The sequence below is a fragment of the Nyctereutes procyonoides genome, unplaced genomic scaffold (assembly GCF_905146905.1).
Source record: "Nyctereutes procyonoides isolate TBG_1078 unplaced genomic scaffold, NYPRO_anot_genome, whole genome shotgun sequence".
NCBI classification, from domain to species: domain Eukaryota; kingdom Metazoa; phylum Chordata; class Mammalia; order Carnivora; family Canidae; genus Nyctereutes; species Nyctereutes procyonoides.
This window is the reverse complement of record NW_026575162.1, coordinates 702,299-722,635: the sequence shown is the minus strand read 5'-3', so window position 1 is coordinate 722,635 and position 20,337 is coordinate 702,299.

Sequence of the window (20,337 nt, the reverse complement as noted above, 5' to 3'; positions counted from 1 at the left end):
CTCAAAAGAAACCAAATGATCACCATTATCAAGCACTAAAAATGATAATTTTTCCCCCATGTCACTAATGTAAAATTTGAAAAGAACCTGTGTGATATGGTAAACAAGGCACACTCCTGTCCACGAACTAGTCAGGAAACATTAAAACTAAAAGAAAAGACTAGACAATAGAGAAAGAAGATGAGTAGAATAGGATATTTGAATAAAAAAAAACTTTTGATTTATTAGAGAGTGATTATCACAAATATGTATTTTTATATATATTACCAAAATATGTGAAGAGATTATATCCAATGTGCTTAGCTCTCTCCAGTGTTCAATGAAGACTTTTATATATCTTTTTAATTTTTTAAAATTTTTTGTTAAAGATTTATTTATTTATTTATTCATGATAGACATAGAGAGAAAGAGAGGCAGAGACACAGGAGGAGGGAGAAGCAGGCTCCATGCTGGATCCCGACATGGGACTCGATCCCAGGACTCCAGGATCGCACCCTGGGCCAAAGGCAGACACCCAACTGCTAAGCCACCCAGGGATCCCCTATATATCTTTTTTAAAAAAATATATTTAAACATAGGCTAATAAAATATTGCACATTATATTGAATGACACAGGGTAAATGATGTAAATGGTCAAGAGGAATAAAGTTACAGCTTTTTGAAATAGCATCAGTCTGACCAGAGTTATAATGTATACAGGACACCTCAAATAGGCACAAATAAAAAGTCAGTAAGTATATATCAGTAATGATGAAAAATTAAAGGAAACACAATGGTGAAAAAAATTCAGACATAAATTTGTTACAGGATTTTTTCTCTTTCAGTGCCCTTGGTTCTTGGTCATATCACTTTCAGGAATGAAGAAGCAGAACGGACAAAGTGGTGGGCAACAAAGCAAGGTTTATTAACCAATAGATAGCAAAGTAATGGCACAAAGCTCCCAAGAAGGGAGGGGACCTAAGCGGGTTGCCCCCTGGAGTTTCCAAGTCTAGGGGTTTTCATGGGCTTGTTAGTGGGCTGTTTTAATCTGATTAAGCCTCCCTATACCTGTCATCCAATCTAGTTTTTGTCACCTATCAATCACTTGGGAAAGGTTGAAGGGCTCTTTCCAGGGTAGTGTAAAATCCCTTTAAGGGTGATTTCCTCTTAGGCCGGGGCCCCTTGTCCCTGCCTGCCTGTCTTCAAACTATCCTTTGTCAAATTGAGTAAATACAGAAAATGGGAGTGGAAGTAAGTTAAGACTGACATGTAACTTCTCGTGCCAGCTCCTTATACTTTATTCATACTTGTAAGATTTATGGTTCTGTTGAGACATTATTCTCCACCCTAGAAACCACAGGAAATTTTTTATGGCAATTTAAGTATCTGACCCATAAAAAGGAGGGTAAACTAGACTAATACTAAGTAACTATCTTCTTGATTTTTTAATATGTTTTTCAACTGAAGTCAACCAAAAATAACCATTGTCTGGAGGAAATGAATGCATGTTCACTGACTTGTAGAAAAGTATTTGTTGAAGATAAGCACTTTGTTTTGTTTTCACATGGAAATGGATTATATCATAAAGACATGGGGAGGAGGAATAAATGTTAGATCCCAAAGGCAAAAAATGAGAATCAGGAAAATACTGCATGTGTGAGCATCCTGTTGGGGGCCACTTTGGTACGGAGATTATTTTGAGTTAAAAGTAGTGAAAACCCAGCAGATTTATGAAAAGCTCTTGGCCTCGTCCACAACTGCCTAAAAGAATTTAGATAGAGGATAGCTCCAGGAGGTGAGCTATCACCATAGATGATACCATTAAGATATGAACTAGATATGTTCATAACTAGGGAGGAATCCAGCAAGACCACTTTGATCAAAGTCCTCTCTGTCCCATTGTTTCTGAATGGCCCAGCAAACATTTGTTTACCAAACATTTATTCTTTTTTGTCTTCCTGTAAATTTCATTCCTTTCCTCTGGAGTCCCATTCCCTGATCCCCTTTTGCTTAGTTCAGGATGGCATATATACCTCATTTTCTTGACTGTCTTTGGAATTTTCATATCTGTGTGGATTCTCCCTATGTGTGCTATTAAATTTTATTTCCTCCTGTTAATTAATTTCATGTCAATATGTTCCTTAGTCTGGCTAGAATGGCCTCAAAGGGACAGGAATTCTTACTCCCTGACATTACAAACACACAAAAGGAGTTCTAAATATAAAAAAAGGAATTTGGTGTATTTAAAGCGGTAATGTTAAACAGATCTGAAAAGATCAGGAAATAGAATATTTAAAAAAATGATTATACACCATTTTTTTAATGAGCTGTTGTTAAGGCCAAAATAAAATTCAATGTCATGAGCAAGAGCAATTTGAGAAAGAAAGATGACAGAAGGGAAACAGAATAATCAGTGAATATACCACTAAAAAGAAAAATAAATCCAGTTATTAGGGAAGTAAATAGAAAGTAAGATACTTATCAAAGCTAGGGAGGGAAAAAAGGATCTCCATCCCCAATGTTTGGGGTACAGCAATGATATAGAAGCCTCTAGATTAGCAATCAAGAGAATACAATCTATTAAGAATACAATTCAACCTGAATGCCTGGATGGCACAGCAGGTGAGCATCTGCCTTTGGCTCAGGGCATGATCCTCGAGTCCCACATCAGGCCTCCTGCATAGAACCTGCTTCTCCCTCTGCCTATGCCTCTGTCTCTCTCTGTGTCTCTCACAGACACAGATTTTAATTTCTTTCTAAATTTAAAAAAATCTTTTTTAAAAAAAGAAATAACAATTTAACTAACTAAATTTGAAGATCTAATAGGCTTTATTAAATGAATCCTGCAGCATCCCATCTAGTAAGTAGAGGGGAGCTCTAAAGAGTTGTACATGTGTAGGCTTTTATAGAAAGGAGGATAGGGCATGAAAATTATTAGCAAGAAAAAAGGATTGTTTCAGCCAAGGTTGCTTTGCCTTAAAGGAAAGAGCAGGGTGTCTTATTATGCAGATTACCTCATCTTCCTTTGGGGCTCCAGAGAGCTCCACATAGCCAACTCATTGGTGCTAATCAGAAAATGCTTGACTGAAAGGTTAAGACTACTTTTCTGGGAGAGGTTGAAACTGTATTTAGATTAGGTATTAAGCCACAATTTGGGAATTTTGGCCTAAGTGATGCCATTTGGGGCCTATGATTTTCTTTTTAACTATCCCAATGGGTAAATAAAGGATTCAAAATAAGTTCAAGGGGAGAAAATCAAGTGAGATGCAAATTTGAGTACTGCACGTTTAAGGAATGTGTATAAGATTATTCTTGTAACTTTAGTAACAGTATAAGAGGATTTGTATAAGTGTAAGTATACAAATCCTTGTACCTGCCTTCAGATAGCCAACTTAAGAAAATTGCCTAACATTTTCTAGTTTTTATAGTTCCACTCTACAGCAATTGAGTTTTCATAGAATAATGACTTAATGATTACTTGCCTCAAATTGTCAAGAGATTTTTTTCTTTATGCTATCTCTAGAATAATCATTATTGCCATAGATCAAATTTCATAACATATAGCATTATGGAGAACAGATTTCCAACCATCCTTCTAGATAGCTCAATGTCTAACAATGTTAATTTTTTATTAAATTAATAAAAATTTCAATGAAATTCCCATCCAGATTTAAACATGAAAGTTGTTCTTCGAACAACTCAGTTATACTTTATCACTCAAAATTATTTCATGAATGTAAAACAAAAAATTTCAGATAGACAAACACTGAGGGTTATTTTTCTCCAACAGACCTGCATTGCAAGATATACTTAATAGGAACTTTAGGCAGAAGTAAAATGGTTTGAGATAAAAGCCTCTGAAGAAAGGAATAGAGGGCATAAGAAAGGTAAGATACAGAGGAATATTTCATAGCAATAAATATGCAATTAAATCTATTAATATTATTTTAATGTTTAAATATCTAAAAGTCTTTGAAAGATATAATTGACTCCTGATAGAAAAAAAATGATGATGTAATGCTCATCAGCATTACAGTCATGTAATAACTGCTCATCATCGTGGGTCCATGGATGCTTAGCACTATACATATATAGCATAGGTGAGAAATAGACATTTTATTTAAGATAGTGAGCTTGACATATTACAAAATGTGTTTAATTTTTTAAAAAATGGTATCTATTTATATTCAATTAATATGCTATTGGAAAATTGAAAAATGTCCAGAAATGCAACAAACTATCTATAAGAAACTAAAAATCAAAACAAAACACAGTAATATAACAAACCATTGGCACAAATTTTGACTGCAGTATATGTTTTGGATATAATTATTCATCCATGTAAGAAAAAAGGTATTAGAGCATAAACCATACAAAACATCCCAAATGAAGTAAAAGTTTAAATATGAAAATCAAAACATTAAAGCGTTTAGAAGAAAATACAGTAAAGTTTATGCCATAAATGTCTTAGCAAGACACAAAACGCATGTTTTACCAAGTTCAACTTGGCTTCTATTAATTTTAAGTTTCTCATTTAAAAATAGTGCTATAAACCAAAAATTCATGCCACAGATCAGAAGTCAATATTTGTAATGTATATAACCACAGAGTAATCTCCATAATATATTAAGGATTATTACTAATCAATAAAAGAGAAGCAATAAAATAGAACAATGGGCAAAGTTAAAAACAAATCACATAACTTAAATGAAAAGTACACCTTTAAAACTAAACTAGTTTTTGCGGAAATGTAAATTAAGCAATTATAGGTACCATTTAATAGCTATCAGATAGGCAAAAGTTAAAAGTCCAATAGTACCATCTTCGCTTGCTGTAAAGCAACAGTAAATCTCACACATGCTCGTTTAAGTATAAGGAGTTTAAAGAGTAATTTGGAAATACCACATTAAGATGAATGTGTACATTCCTTATACCCCATGAACCCTAGTACTCAGTAAATATCCTATATTCTTGCTCCTAAAAAAATCTTTGCCCATATGCATAATTAGTCACGATAGAAGCATGTTCACTGTAAACATCATCTATAATAGCAAAACATCTGATATCTTCATAAACAAGAAAATTGGTAAATTATTTGTTGTATAGTCATATAATAGAATATAAATAAAAACAAAGTAGAAGTATCAGCATGAAAAAATTAATATATAATGTTCATGAAAAAGAAATTTCATAATAGTCAACATATGGAAGCAACCTAAATGTCCACTGATGAATGGATATAGAAGAAGTGACATATTTAAAGTGGACTATTATTTGGCCATAAAAAAGAATGAAATTATGCCACTGGTGACAAAACAGATGGACCTAGAGGCCATTATGCTAAGTGATACAAGTCAGAAAAAAAGACAAATAATATATTATTTCACTTAAATGTAGACTGTAAGAAACAAAACAAATAAACAAATAAACCAAATAGAAATAGACTCAAAGACAGAGACCAGCCCGGTGGTTACCAAAGGGAACTTAAGAGTGTGTGTGTGGGGGGGAAACAGATAAAGTGGACTTACGAGGTACAAACTTCCAGTTATAAAATAAATAACTCATGGAGATGAAAAGTACAGCATAGAGAATATAACCAATAATATTATCATAACTTTGTATGGTGACAGATGGTAACTGCTTATTGTAGTGAGCATTCTATAATATATATAATTGTGGAATCACTATGTTGTACATCTGAAATCAATATAATATTCTATATCAACTATACTTGAATTTAAAAAAGGAATTTCATCGTTACAGTTTTATACCATTTTTATAAAATTTAAACTTATGCAAACAATGTTATGTCTTCTTTAAAGATATATTTTTATGCTTTAAAAATATATGCATGTCTGGAAATGATAATCACCAAAATAAGGACAGTTGCTATATCTAGGAAGGATAATGTGGAAATAGAAAAATTGGGGATCCCTGGGTGGCTCAGCAGTTTAGCACCTGCCTTCATCCCAGGGCATGGTCCTAGAGTCCTGGGATTGAGTCCCAGGTTAGGCTCCCTGCATTGAGCCTGCTTCTCCCTCTGCCTGTGTCTCTGCTGCTCTCTCTCTGTGTATATCATGAGTAAATAAAGAAAATGTTAAAAAGGGGGGGGGAGGAATAGGAGAAAAATAATCTGTGGTACTTTTTTAAAGGAATTAAAAAGAAGGAAAATATGTTAAGTTGTAAAGAGTTGAAAACTTGAGTTGTGGGTACACAGGAATTAACTATACTATGTGTATATAATTTGTCTTGGTACTTGAATTTTTTCATTAAAAATTCATATAAATAGATGGTGAAATTGACTTCCATTCCAGTAATGAGAGATTGAGTATTTTGGACCAACTCTTTTGAATATCTTTGAAGGCATTTGAGAACTAAAACACAAAGAAAAGGAAAGGGGGGTAGACATTGCTGGCCAAAATCCAGGAGAAAGCAGAAGTGAAGTTTGCTTTTTCCCCTGGATATATATATATATATATATATATATATATATATATATATATAGGATATTGATATGGTGGATATGGATAAAGTAGCTGAGGAGCTGAACTTTTTGATCCTTTAAACATTTTTATATAGATATAATTTCAAACTAGGATAGAAATTTCAAGAATAAATATATTCAATACATACTCCTATACACTTTATATCAATTCAGTTATTGTTAATAATTTACACTATTTGCATACCTACCTGCTAATTTTAATTTTTTGAAACATCTATATATACGTCAATCTATTATGGTTCTTTATCCCTAAATACTTTAGGGATATGGACATTCTTTTAGATAATGGCAGATGGTTAACAATTTCACTACATTTAACAGTCACACAGTATTTTGATCAATTTTATCCATTGACTAATATCATTTATAACATTCCCTCATCTGATACAGTATTGCATGTTATTTAAATTATTTGCCAAATCTCTATAGCATCCCTTAATACGGAACATTTTCACAGTCTTTCTTTACCTATTTGATATCAACATCTTTGGATAGTACAGTAGGCTGCCCCCCTCCATTTTAAAATGGTACAATCCTCATTTTTTTCCTGATGGTTCCTCATTACATTTTCAGTCAAAATATAATATGAGCATCTTAGTGAGCTCCATAAGGTATCACAGCTGGAAATGATGATATCATGCACCCTTTATTGGTAACACCAATTTTGCCACTCTAAGTGTTGTGTGATTCCTCCACTGTATAATGATTATATTCCTTTGCAACTAATAAGCAACGTGACATTTTTAAGGCCAGACAAATATCCTGTTCCTTATCAAATTTTCCTCCTAAACTTAAAATCTGTAGGCAATCCTTACCTAATCCAATCTTTATCTGAAACTTGAAAAGTAATGATTTTTCAACTTCAGTACCCTGTCTGCATTTAGCAACCAGCATTTAGCATTCAACTGTAAGAAATAGCCCAATTTTATGCCTGTTAACCTTGTGCATTAATTATTTTTTAAGATTTAATTATTTATTCATGAGAGACACAGACTAAGAGAGAGAGAGAGGCAGAGACATAGGCAGAGGGATAGGCAGGCTCTCCACAGGGAGCCCAATGCAGAACTCGATCCCAGATCCCAGGATCACGACCAGAGGTGAAGGCAGGCTAACCACTGAGCCACCCAGGTGTGCCTCATTAATTGTTTTTTATATGCGTTTATTGTTGATATAGATTCATGAATCCTTATACTTTTAATGTTTTATAATTCTTTTTGTATTTCATTACTTAGGTCCTCAAACTGCTCAATATTTGGACAGTGGGAGCCTCTTTGAGGGGCCTTCTTTATCTATCTTATATGTCCCCATCATTTTTTGAGCAATTCCTAATTTTTCTGCACAACAAAATATTTCCTTATTCTGTGTTTGTTTCAGTCTTGGAATCAGCCAGGTTTTTGAAGATTATTGGTTTGAGCAACACTCCCAACTATCTTATGGGATAAGTATAACAGAGACTGGAATCCAGAGCTTAGTAAGGGAGAGTGGTTCTGTTCAAATCCTCACTTTGGGTCAGAGCCTTAAAGGACTGTATGGTAAGAATAAGCGCAAACTGAAAGCAAACAGTCAACTGCAGCTCAACTTCAAATCATCATTCCCTCAAATTAGGTCAAGGTGATATCAGACTGCTACTGCCTTAATTCCCTTCCAGACTCATATGCAAAACTTTTCTTGAGAAAGTTAATATCATCCTAAGTATCAAATTACTTCCAAAAATATGTGTAGAGGGATCCCTGGGTGGCGCAGCGGTTTGGCGCCTGCCTTTGGCCCAGGGCGTGATCCTGGAGACCCGGGATCGAATCCCACGTCAGGCTCCCGGTGCATGGAGCCTGCTTCTCCCTCTGCCTATGTCTCTGCCTCTCTCTCTCTCTCTCTCTCTCTCTCTCTCTGTGACTATCATAAATAAATAAAAATTAAAAAAAATGTGTAGAACATAAATAAGAAATAACTAGTACACAAGAAAGAGGATAACATGGAAAAATTAAAGAGACACAATAGACAACAGAAAGGGATACACAGAAACTCAAACTCTTGCCATTAGCTAACTTTTAAAAGGCAGTACTTAAAATATTTAAAGAGGAAGAAAGTTAATATTGAGAATTTCAGCAAAAAACAAAGTGATATATGTAAGAAACAAAGGTTTAAAACTGAATATGAATAGCCATAATTAAAAACACAATTGATTGCTTATTTTAAGTTTAAGAAAAGTGGGATGCCTGGGTGGCTCAGTGGTTGGGCAGCTGCCTTCAGCTCAGGTCATGATCCCAGAATCTGGGATCGAGTCCCTCATCAGGCTTCTGCAAAGAGCCTGCTTCTCCCTCTGCCTATGTTTCTGCCTCTCTCTCTCTCTGTCTCTCATGAATGAATAAATAAATCTTAAAAAAAAAAAAAGTTTAAGAAAAGTGAGACAAGGATGCCTGATGTCACCGTTTCTATTAAGCATTATTATTATGTGACCTAGCAATGTAGTAAAGCAGAAAAATATTAAAAAGTTAAAAACAAAAAAGATTGGGAAGAAAAATAATATTTATATTAGCTTTAAATATATTCTTATCTATAGGAAAATATCAAAATAAATAAATAAATAAATGCATTCTTCTACACTAGAAACAAGAAGATAGTGGCTTAAAAACTAAAATTTCCATCTCTAATCACAATAGAAAATCACCATCCATGAATAAACCTAACAAAAAGTGTCTAGAACTTTTATGTAGAAAACTTATTAAATGTCATTAAAATTTTTAAAAGCCTATATAAATTGAGGCACATGTTTATCATTCAGAAAACTTAATATCATATGCATGTAAATTCTCTACAAACTGATACTTTAATAATATTTCATTAAACTCTTAGCTTGGCAAAGTGATTATAACATTTTTTTTGTGATTATAACATTTATATGTAAATGTAACAATCAAGATTACACTCGCCCCCTGAAAAAGAAAACAAAAGTGGGAGGACTTCTTTTATCAGATTTTAATACTTCTGAATCTCTTACTAGGAAAGTATAATATTAGCACAAGGATACACAAATATATCAATGGGAGAGAATGGGGTCGCTACACACAGGTATATGACCTGTGTGCATAATTTATGATAACATTGATACTATAAGTAAGAGAGAAAGGGGAGTTATTTTATTAAATGGTGGTGGCTCATTTGAATACCCATATGGAAAAGTTTAGAACTTGACTCTTACATATAATCAGACATAATCAATTCCAGGTGGATTATAGATCAGAATGGAAAAGGCAAAACAATATACTTTCTAAAATATAATAAAAGACAATATTTTCATGTTTTCCATGTTAAGGAGAGATTCCTTAAACATGATACAGGAAATAATTATCACAAAGGCAAAAGGTTGATAAATTTCAAGACATTCAAATAAAGAAATCATGTTTGTGAAAAGACAATTATGAGGGTTAAAGGCAAGTCATATACACAGAAGATATGTTTTATGATATGCTTAGCTGAAAATTGTTCATATTTAGAAAATCATTCAAATTTACATGAAAAAGAAAGTCAATCTGAAAATAAAATGAGCATTAGCTTTGAACACATGCTTTAAAAAAAGAGGATTATCAAGTGACTACTAGTTTATGAAAAGTTGTTTGACCTCATTAATAATCAGGAAAATAAAAATTAGAACCACAATGAGATAAAATACATATCCATCAGGATGGATAAAATATATGAATATATATATATATATATATAGAGAGAGAGAGAGAGAGAGAAAGTGAGAGAGAGAAAGAGAGAGAGAAAGACTGACCATACCAAGATTGTGGAGGTTAGAACTCTTGTATACTGCTAGTAGTAGTGCATAATGGTACAACACCTTAGAAAGTATTTTGGCATTAATCAAGTATAATCAATGAATTTCTTATGATGTATTCATTGCACTCCTAACTAAATTTATGCATATTTGTTCCTGTGTTAAGAATGTCATAGTTTCCAAAAGCTAAGCAACCCATTGTCCAATAATAATGAACTATGGAATATTCATAAAATGGAATATTATATAACAACCAAATAAATAAATAATACATATCTACATAAATAAATCTGATTAAATCTCAAAAACCTAATGTTGAATGAATAAAACTAGAAAAAAGAAAACAAACAGCATGGTTTTCTTTATGCAAAACTTAAAAAAGATAGTACTGAAAGTTACAATAACAAATAATATGTAAACTTGAAATAAAATCTAAGGCACAAAAATAACTACCATAGAATAAGGATAGTGGTTATTTTGTAAGGGAGAAACTCTCTATTTATTGAAAAAAGGTAATATATTATTTCTTTACAAACTGAAAGTTATATTGGTATACATTTTAAGATAAAGTGAGTTATATATCTTTTTTTCTGTGCTTTCCTTTTTTCTTACATATCATAATTAAAATATTAAAATTGAAAGATGGTATAGGGAAAAATGCTCAAAATATTTCAGCTTTATTCTTTATACCCAATGGGAAATGACTTACTACAAATGACTTCAAATATCTCTAATTATCTTCCAGCACAACCATTATTTGTTTTTCAACACTTGACTTCCAAGAAAAGCAAATCCAAGATGAATTCTACCCAGAACAAATGAATAGACAAAACCAGGTCGGATCTGTTTCCATCCATTATACAATTACAGATTAGAGAGTGCCTAGAAATGTGACTAAAAAAGTGAACAAGTGTTAGATTACAAAACTTTTTAATGTTTTTTTTTAATTTTGCTATAGATATATAAGGACATATGCCATGTTCACTTTGCTCACATGTCATTCCTGGTATATACCATATATTGCTGAAGAAAATAATGAATAAATGCATTTAAACTTTATTCTAAGACTAATGGATTTCATCAACTTACTTCAATGAGTTTCTTGTAGAGGCTAAAATAAGAAAATACATGTAAATGCCCCAGCATGATGCCTGATATATAGTATACCCAATTTACATTATTTTTATTTTTTAATTAAATTCTTTGAACAAGCTATTTCTATTTAGGTCACAATTCTAACTTTAGTAGAATGTGCAGAAACTGTCTTAATTTCTAGGGCTACCCTAACAAAATACTGCAGACTGAGTGACTTAAATAAATAAATTCAATGTTTCACAGTTCTGGAGGCTGGAGTCGAGGATCAAGTTGCCAGTTGTGTTGGTTTCCCTCTTTGGCTTACAGATGGCTGCCCTCTCTCGATGTTCTTATAAAGTCTTTTCTTTGAGCACACACATCCTTGGTATTTCTCTCTCTCTCTCTCTCTCTCTCTCTCTCTTAAAAGAACCAAGTCACACTGGGTTAGCACATGCTATTATGATCTCTTTTGACCTTAATTACCTTCTAAAATATCTTATCTCGGGATCCCTGGGTGGCGCAGCGGTTTGGCGCCTGCCTTTGGCCCAGGGCGCGATCCTGGAGACCCGGGATCGAATCCCACGTCAGGCTCCCGGTGCATGGAGCCTGCTTCTCCCTCTGCCTGTGTCTCTGTCTCTCTCTCTCTCTCTCTCTCTCTCTCTCTCTGTGACTATCATAAATAAAAATTTAAAAAAAATTAAAAAAAAATAAAAAAAAATAAAAAAAAATATCTTATCTCCACATACAGTCACATTAGTGGTTAAGGTTTCAGTATATGAACTTTGGTAGGACATGATTAACTTGAAACTTTCTTCCAGCTGCAACTTTCAAAGAGTCTTTAAAATAGAAAATCATAGGGTACTCAGCCTTGCCAAGATATTGTGAAAAGGATTATATCTTTCTCCTATAAAAAACACTCTCCAAGTCAAACTTCAGTTTACAGATTCAAAAGCTAGTTGTATCTCTAATCCCTGGCTTTGTTGTCATTATTATCAGAGTTTTAAATAAATAACTGCATACATTTATTTCCATGGTAGGCTGAAGAATGTGTGTTTGTTTCTTTGTTTTTAATGTGGTCTGTGTATATGATCCTTAGGGAAAGAGGAAGAGAAAAAAATATTGCAAAGGATATGAAGATTAAGAGATGAATGGATTGGTCTGCAGATGCATTCTATCAAGGGAATAGTCTTTAAAATATATATACACAAATTAACCATGTATAGGCACATGGCAAATTACCTTCTTTTCCTTTCGGTCCCAATCCACTGAATCAGATATGAGGTCTGCCTTTTATGAGCTCTGTGATAACAGGCAATTTTTTTAAAGATTTTATTTATTTATTCATGAAAGATACAGAGAGAGAGAGAGGCAGAGACATAGGCAGAGGGAGAAGCAGGCTCCATGCAGGAAGCCTGATGTGGGACTCAATCCTGGGACTCCAGGATTATGCCCTGAGCCAGAGGTAGATGCCCAACCGCTGAGATGAGCAACCCAGGAATCCCAATAGGCAATTTTAACTAGCCTTTCTGAAACCCTAGTATCTCCTACAAAATGGGAATAACTGCATTTGGCCTCCAGAGTGTTGTGAAGATTATATGGAACAATGTGTATCAGGGACTTAGAGTATTATAATATCTGCAGTTGTTAATGGTCTAATCCTATTGAAGTTTTAGTAAAACTTACTTATAATTTTCATAGACTATTTTCATAGACTAATTGGTCATTGGAAATCAGTTGTATTTCTCACATGTTTGCAATGTTACTCTGCCCTGGAAAGAGACATTAATTGTCATAAATGACTTCATATCTGATGATATCTCTCCCTTACCAGCTACTAGAGAACATCTTTTCATCCAGTAAGAAAACATCACAGGGGTAAGTTACAAAATCTTCATTGTTGCTATGTTTGATGCTACTTTATTTTTAAATAAATGCATTATTATTATTTTAGGTATTTTTAAGTCATCTTTTCATTTTCATACTTGAAGGGAAAGGATCAAATGCTTTTTTAAAGTTTTTAATCTATTTCACAATGTTACGTAGGTTAACCACTTGCCCTTCCTCATTAAGGAAACCAACTGAACCAAAGATTATTAAAATATGACATCTAGGGGCAGCCCAGGTGGCTAGGCAGTTTGGCACCACCTTCAGCCCAGGGCCTGATCCTGGAGACCCAGGATCGAGTTCCACATCAGGCTCTCTGCATGGAGCCTGCTTCTCCTTCTGCCTGTGTCTCTGCCTCTCTCTCTCTCTCTCTCTCTCTCTCACTCTTTCTCTCTCTCTCTCTCTCATGAATGAATAAATAAAATCTTTAAAAAATATATGACATCTATGCCATGAAGGCTCTAGATAATGCTGAAAGTTAAAACATAAATAAATATTTGGAATTCAAAATGGAGATTGAGGCCTGAAGGAGAGATAAAAATTTACGGAGAGAATCCATGACTGCTAAAATTTTCCTTTTAGGGTTCAATGGCTCAATTCAATCTAATTTAGGAGGTACAGTAGTCATATACACACACACTATACACACACACACACACACATAGCTATCTAGATATATACATATATACACACATATATAACTATATATAACAAACTATGTATATTTATGTATATATACTTTGTTTTTTCCTATGCATACATACATACCTATGATATGAATTTATAAATTATGCACAGTAAGAGATTAATAATAACTAATAATAGAACAATTTAACAATATACTATAATAAAAGTTATGTAAATGTGGTCTCTCTTTTCAAAAATCTTATTGCATTATACTCACCCTTCTTTGATACTGTGAGAGAGAGAATGGCTACATGATGAGGTGAAATAAGGTGAATGAGGTAGGCATTGTGTTGTGGCATTAGGCTACCATCATCTTTCTGATGAAACATCAGAAGGAGGATCATTTGCTTTTGGACCACCGATGTTTCAGGTAATTGAAACCATGGAAAGTACAACCATGGATGGGGGGTAGAGGGGGGCTACTGTACTGTGAATGGTATACTTTAATGGGATACAACCCATTGCTGAACAAACTGATGACTTTTTGACATATCAATAATCATTTTACAATGAGTGTATGCATATACCTCATTCTAGTTCACATGCAATGATATGTTTGTTGTTATCCTGCTGTGGTGATTAGATTTTCAAAGTGTTAAGTGAAAAGCTAACTAACTAGAAGTTTAGCTCATATCCCTGTTACTGAGGAAGGAAGACTTTGCCATGCTGTTGCTTTCAGTACAGATTTTTTAAAATTCCATAGTGACTTTAGTTAAACCGTAAGTACTCTCACCTTCATTAAAAATAGAAAAAAAAGCTAGTATTGATTTTTGCATTTATGTGTAAGAATTAAGCTAGGGAGGTAATTTATATAGTATAGTTCTTAAGAGCTCCACTCGGTAATTAGAGCCTGGGTTCCAAGGCTGTTTCTGCCACTTGATGGCTGCATGTCCTTATGAAAGATGCTTAACCAATCTCTGCCGCAGGGACATTCTCAATAAAATAGGGCTAATAAAAGTACTAATGTCAAAGAGTTCTTATGAATGTTAATTGATTTATAAAGCATATAGGCTAGTCATTGGCCCCCAGTAAACTTTAGTATGCCTTTTTTTCCTAATTATACACATTGAGTAATCAACATAGGCATGTTCTCAAAGAAATCAAAAGATGTTTTATTAATAAAATGTACTTTACTTTTTAAAAATACAAACTCATTATTTTAAATACTTTATACAGCATTTGCATTAAGAAATGCCTTTCATATTTTTGTCATGTTTATTATTCTAGACTCCACAAGAGCTGTGATTTGGAATTCGCAAAGACAATCTACAACTGGGTATGAAATGACCAAACAATAGTCTTATTTGCTTGGTCATTTTAATTACTAAAACCAGGTTAATTCAGCTACAATAAATAGTGAAAGTTGTTAATATAGTAGAAATGATTAGCTTAACCATCACTTTTCTTTATGATTGATTTACATATACTATCAGTAATTTTCTTTCTTAATTGACTCAATTATGTATATATGGAGTTAATAAACAATAAATCTTTATAATCAGAATTTTTAAGATTTTATGTATTTATTCTGAGAGACACAGAGAGATTGAGAGAGGCAGAGACACAAACAGAGGGAGGAGAAGCAGGCTCCATGCAGAGAGCCCGATATGGGACTAGATCCCGGGACTCCAGGAACATGCCCTGAGCCAAAGGCAGACGCTCAATCATTGAGCCACCCAGGTGTCCTTATAATGGGAATTTAAATAAAGTTATAAGCTTTGTGTCTTAAGCTTCTAGTATTTTTGTCTTGTTTTGTTTTTGCCTTTTGTTTCTGAGAATAAAGGTTTTCACATTGTTGAGGTTCAAAATCTTAAACCATATGCCTACCTTTTTTTCTTATCTATGATGATGTAAATTGCACTAAATTTATAAATTAATTGAATGCAGTTGTATTGTTGGGCTTCTACTTTGTGGAAATGACTTTTAGCACTTAAATTTCACAAGTGTTCTATGGAGACTCACACTTTCAATCTCATAAGGTGTTTTACTCTTTTTTTTTTCAGCTTTTGAGGCTTTTGTTTGGAAAAGAAACTTTATAATAAAAAAGAAAAGCCTACAGTTGCCTGAGAGTATGTTTACAGTTTATTTTCTTATACATTGAGATTTCTAAAAAAAAAAGGGGGGGGAGTAACAAGGGTAACGATAATAGTTTTATTGAATCACTTGAGTCAAAAATTAGGAGAAGACAAAGTTTACCTACTATGGGTCATAGCATATAACCTACTCAGTTCATTCGTAGGTATTTACCCACGAGAAATGAAGCATTTGTTCACATAGAGACCTGCACCTATTGCTACACCCAAGACTGTGAATTAATCTCAAAATAGTTATCTTTGTTAAAAGAGCAGGTCAAAACAGTGCATACAGTGTGAATCCATTTATATAAATGTCTAGAAAATCCAAATTAACCTATAATGATATGAACTAGATCAGTGGTTCGCTGTGGATGGGATAAGAAAGACAGGAAGGAACAGGAGGGAGGAATTTCACAGTGGCACAGGGAAAATTTGGAGATAATAGATATTCATTATTTTAATTGTAGTGATAGTTTCATGGGTGTATAATTATGTTAAAATTATTATATGTATTTATTTTAAAGATTTTATTTATTTATTCTTGGGAGAGAGAGGCAGAGACATAAGCAGAGGGAGAAGCAGGCTCCATGCAGGGAGCCGGATGTGGGACTCGATCCCGGGACTCCAGAATCACACCCTGAGCCAGATGAAGACCCTTAACTACTGAGCTGCCCAGGCACCCCAAAATTACTATATATTTTAAATATGTGTACTTTATCATATGTCACTTGTGCCTCAGTAAATATGCAAAAATATATATTGGGGAAAAAACAAAATTTATTTAAATTTACCTCTTTATTTCAATCTACCTTTTTCTAGACTGATCATCTAAGATGGTATCAGAGTGGCCTGAGTGCTCTCAGTAGACTCTTCTTATCATCCTGGAATTGCTATCCTATAATTTGACTTGCGGCAGATTATGATTTTATACGGCAAAAAAAAGGAATATAGAGAAGGGAATTTACATCTAACCAGCTCTCACCAAATTTCAAAGGATGTTGGAAGAGAAAGAATAAGAAAAAAGTAAGCATGATCAATTTCTTAAGAAACCATCTGGATAGGTTCACATAGAAAAAATATTTTGGGGGCTTATCACAAAGAATGAGAAAAGGGAAAAAACTGGATTTCTTTCAGGATCTTATTTCTTTCCACCAAAAATACCTCTATGCTAAATATTATAGGTATTTTATTTTGAACTGTATAAACTAGACCACATATTAATATAAAGCTCTTTGGTAATTTTGTTTCCCTATTAAGCTCTATCTTGTTAAAATAGATATATGCCTCATTATAGGGTTCTTCAGGCACAGAGTTCAGGCTTCTAAGTGATACTTTCCAAAAATCTCTACTATAGTCCTTTGGTTTCTCTTGACTTCTCATTATCATATTCTAATTATTTGACATACAATTTCATTAATGTAAACTCCATGCTAGCTATTGTTCACTATCTTTTTAAAAGTAAGTGCAGGATAACTCAACCCTGCATTACAATATGCATATGTAAATTATGAGGCAATCTACTTAAGACTTTGTTTTTTGTTTATTGTGTGTATAATATATATAACAAAATTTATACTTTTAACCATTTTTAAATGTACAGCTTCAGATTTTAAAAAATGCTAAATTGCTTTGAAATTGTCTAGATCAGGAGTTGGCCAACTATATAGCTCATTAACCGAATCCAGCCAGTCATCTGTTTTTGAAAATATGTCTTAATTGAAATATAGTCATGTTTATTTTTACACATATTTATATGGCTACAGAGTTAAAAATTTGCAACAGAGGCTATATAGGCTGGAAACCAAAAACATTTAATAACTAGCTCTTTATTAAAAACAAACAAACAAAACTTGCCCATCCTTAGTCTTAAGTAAATAAGTTGTTTCTGTCACTTAAGAAAATCCAAAGATTGATAGTCAAAAGACAGACTCTTGAGCCAGGTATACTATTAATTGATAGTGATAATTGAGAAGTCTTATCACATTTTGGTCTTCAGGCTCCTCAAATTACATATATTGGATTAAATAATTTCTACTGTCCCTTCTAACGTGAAAATATATTCACTAAAACATTTAATTCTCTGGTGGAGATCACTAGTACTTTTGACATCACTGACAGTGTCTTAATTCTTTACTCCTCAAGTCTTTTAGAGATTGAAGAATGTATTCATAAATAAAATTTTCATAATGCAAACTACTGACATGTAAATTATTCATTGAAGTTTATAATATAAAGTTTATAAGTTTAAAATGAGTTAAATATATAATGTTAAAATTCTAATATTCTGTATTTAGCTTAATTTAAAAAACATGCTAATCACAGCTGTATTCCTATGCTTTTAAGCAGTTCAACTCCTTACTTAAATACTGTTGTAGGTGAAAACAAAGATTTGGCATCTCTAATGTTGAGTATTACTTCAGATTATTACCCTACCTCTGGATCTGTTCAAGCCAAATAGTATTTGATAAGTTAATAGGCAAAATAAGTGGGTCTTATGAAACATGATAACAAAAGGCCTTCTCAGTCATATTTAGAATAGAAGACAAGCATAAGAAAAGAACATTGATACCACCTGAAGCAGGTCATTGTTAGAAATGTTAAGAGAAATAGAAAACTGGAAACTCTGTAGGTATGATTTTATTTTCATGTTTTCTGCAAAGGAGAATAACATTTAAACCAAGAATGGAATGTTTTTAGGGAAGATAAAATCAACCAATAAATGGAACAATGGAGAGAAAGTACCTAGCACTTTAACTCGAGTCCAGATATTGACATTTAAGATACTGAGGTAAGTTTCAGGAAGAACCATCTAAGGAATCAAGGAACACCGTTGGCAATGGTGATTTCTCACACAGCACAGAAAATGAAAAGGAGACAGACTATGGGAGAAGTTTAAATGTTCTGATTCGCAAGAAGAAAATAAGAAAATTCTAGAAGTTGTCAATCAGATAGTTACTTGTTTCTCCCTGTCAAGATGTAAAATGGATGAATGAATGAATAACAGAGAAAACTCTATATTTGTATCCTGTATTTCTTTTTTAAAAATATTTTCTTTACTTATTTTTTGAGAAAGAGATCTCTCTTTGAGCATGTGCTCAAGTGGAAAGACAAGCAGAAGGAGAAAATCTCAAGTAGACTCCACACTAAGTGCAGAGCCCAATGGGGGGCTTGATCCCACAACCTTGAGATCATGACTCGAGCCAAAATCAAAAGTTGGACACTTAACTAATGGAGTCATCCAGGCGACCCTGTACTTGGTATTTCTATGTACACTTAGAAAAGGATAAAAAAACTTGATAATCTCTAAATTTGCAAAGAACATGTCATGGCCAAATAACCTCATGTTGTGTTTCAATGAAGTTATCAGAACAGAAGAGCAAAGGATATTATGTTACTTATATCCAGACAAATATGGAGAAATATCTTAACAAAAGAATGCTTAATTAAAAGTCCTATAAAAATATACACAAAATCTCCAACATCCACAACTGCAGCCTGCACATTCAACAACAAACATGAAAACAAGAAACATTGTAAAGGTTTTGATTAGCTGAGTAACCTGTTATTAACCAGAAAACTTTTTAAACACTGCTCTCTTACTATATTTGTGAATAAATGTGCATTTCTGTAATACAGAAACTATTATACTATTGGTAATATATCAAAATTCCTTTAAAAATAAGCTGCTACTGACATACATTGATTCTACCGACTTAAAGCATAAAAGTCATCCATCACAAACATAAGACTTTTGAAGGTATAAAAAGACATAAAACATTTGGTAATGTTTTTGTACCAATGAAGAAAGTAAGACTGTATAGGATAAAGAAAATTCTCTTAACTCCCATGGATAGCCAGATCAACTGGAACACCGTCTCTATGTCTATTCTGTTTAATCCTTTATATTGAATTTGCTAGTTTGTTATATCTAAACTACAGAACGTGCTTAGGTAAAAGAATAAAAACAAATTCTACATTCATTTGCGCTCTTTATACCTTTGTATGTTAAAGAGATTACATCAGTAAAACCAAATAATCTTCCCTCCTATTCTACTCATTTTATACTATATGTGGGGGGGTGGTAAATGTTCTAATTTGTCATTACCTGCATCACTAATGGTAACTAAAGTTGTACATAGAAATAACAGAAAGAAAAGTCAAAAAAAATTTTGGAAAGAGACATGACATAAAATGATTTAATTTTAAATTTTAATTGTGGCTAATCACTAAACAGGTTTCAGAGGATTATTCACTACTTATCAAAACAAAGTCTTTGAGGTTTTACTCTCAGTTCTCTCTTTTTTTTTAAGACTACTAAACACTGGAGTAAAATTAAAAACTAAAGTTAGAAAGTAATC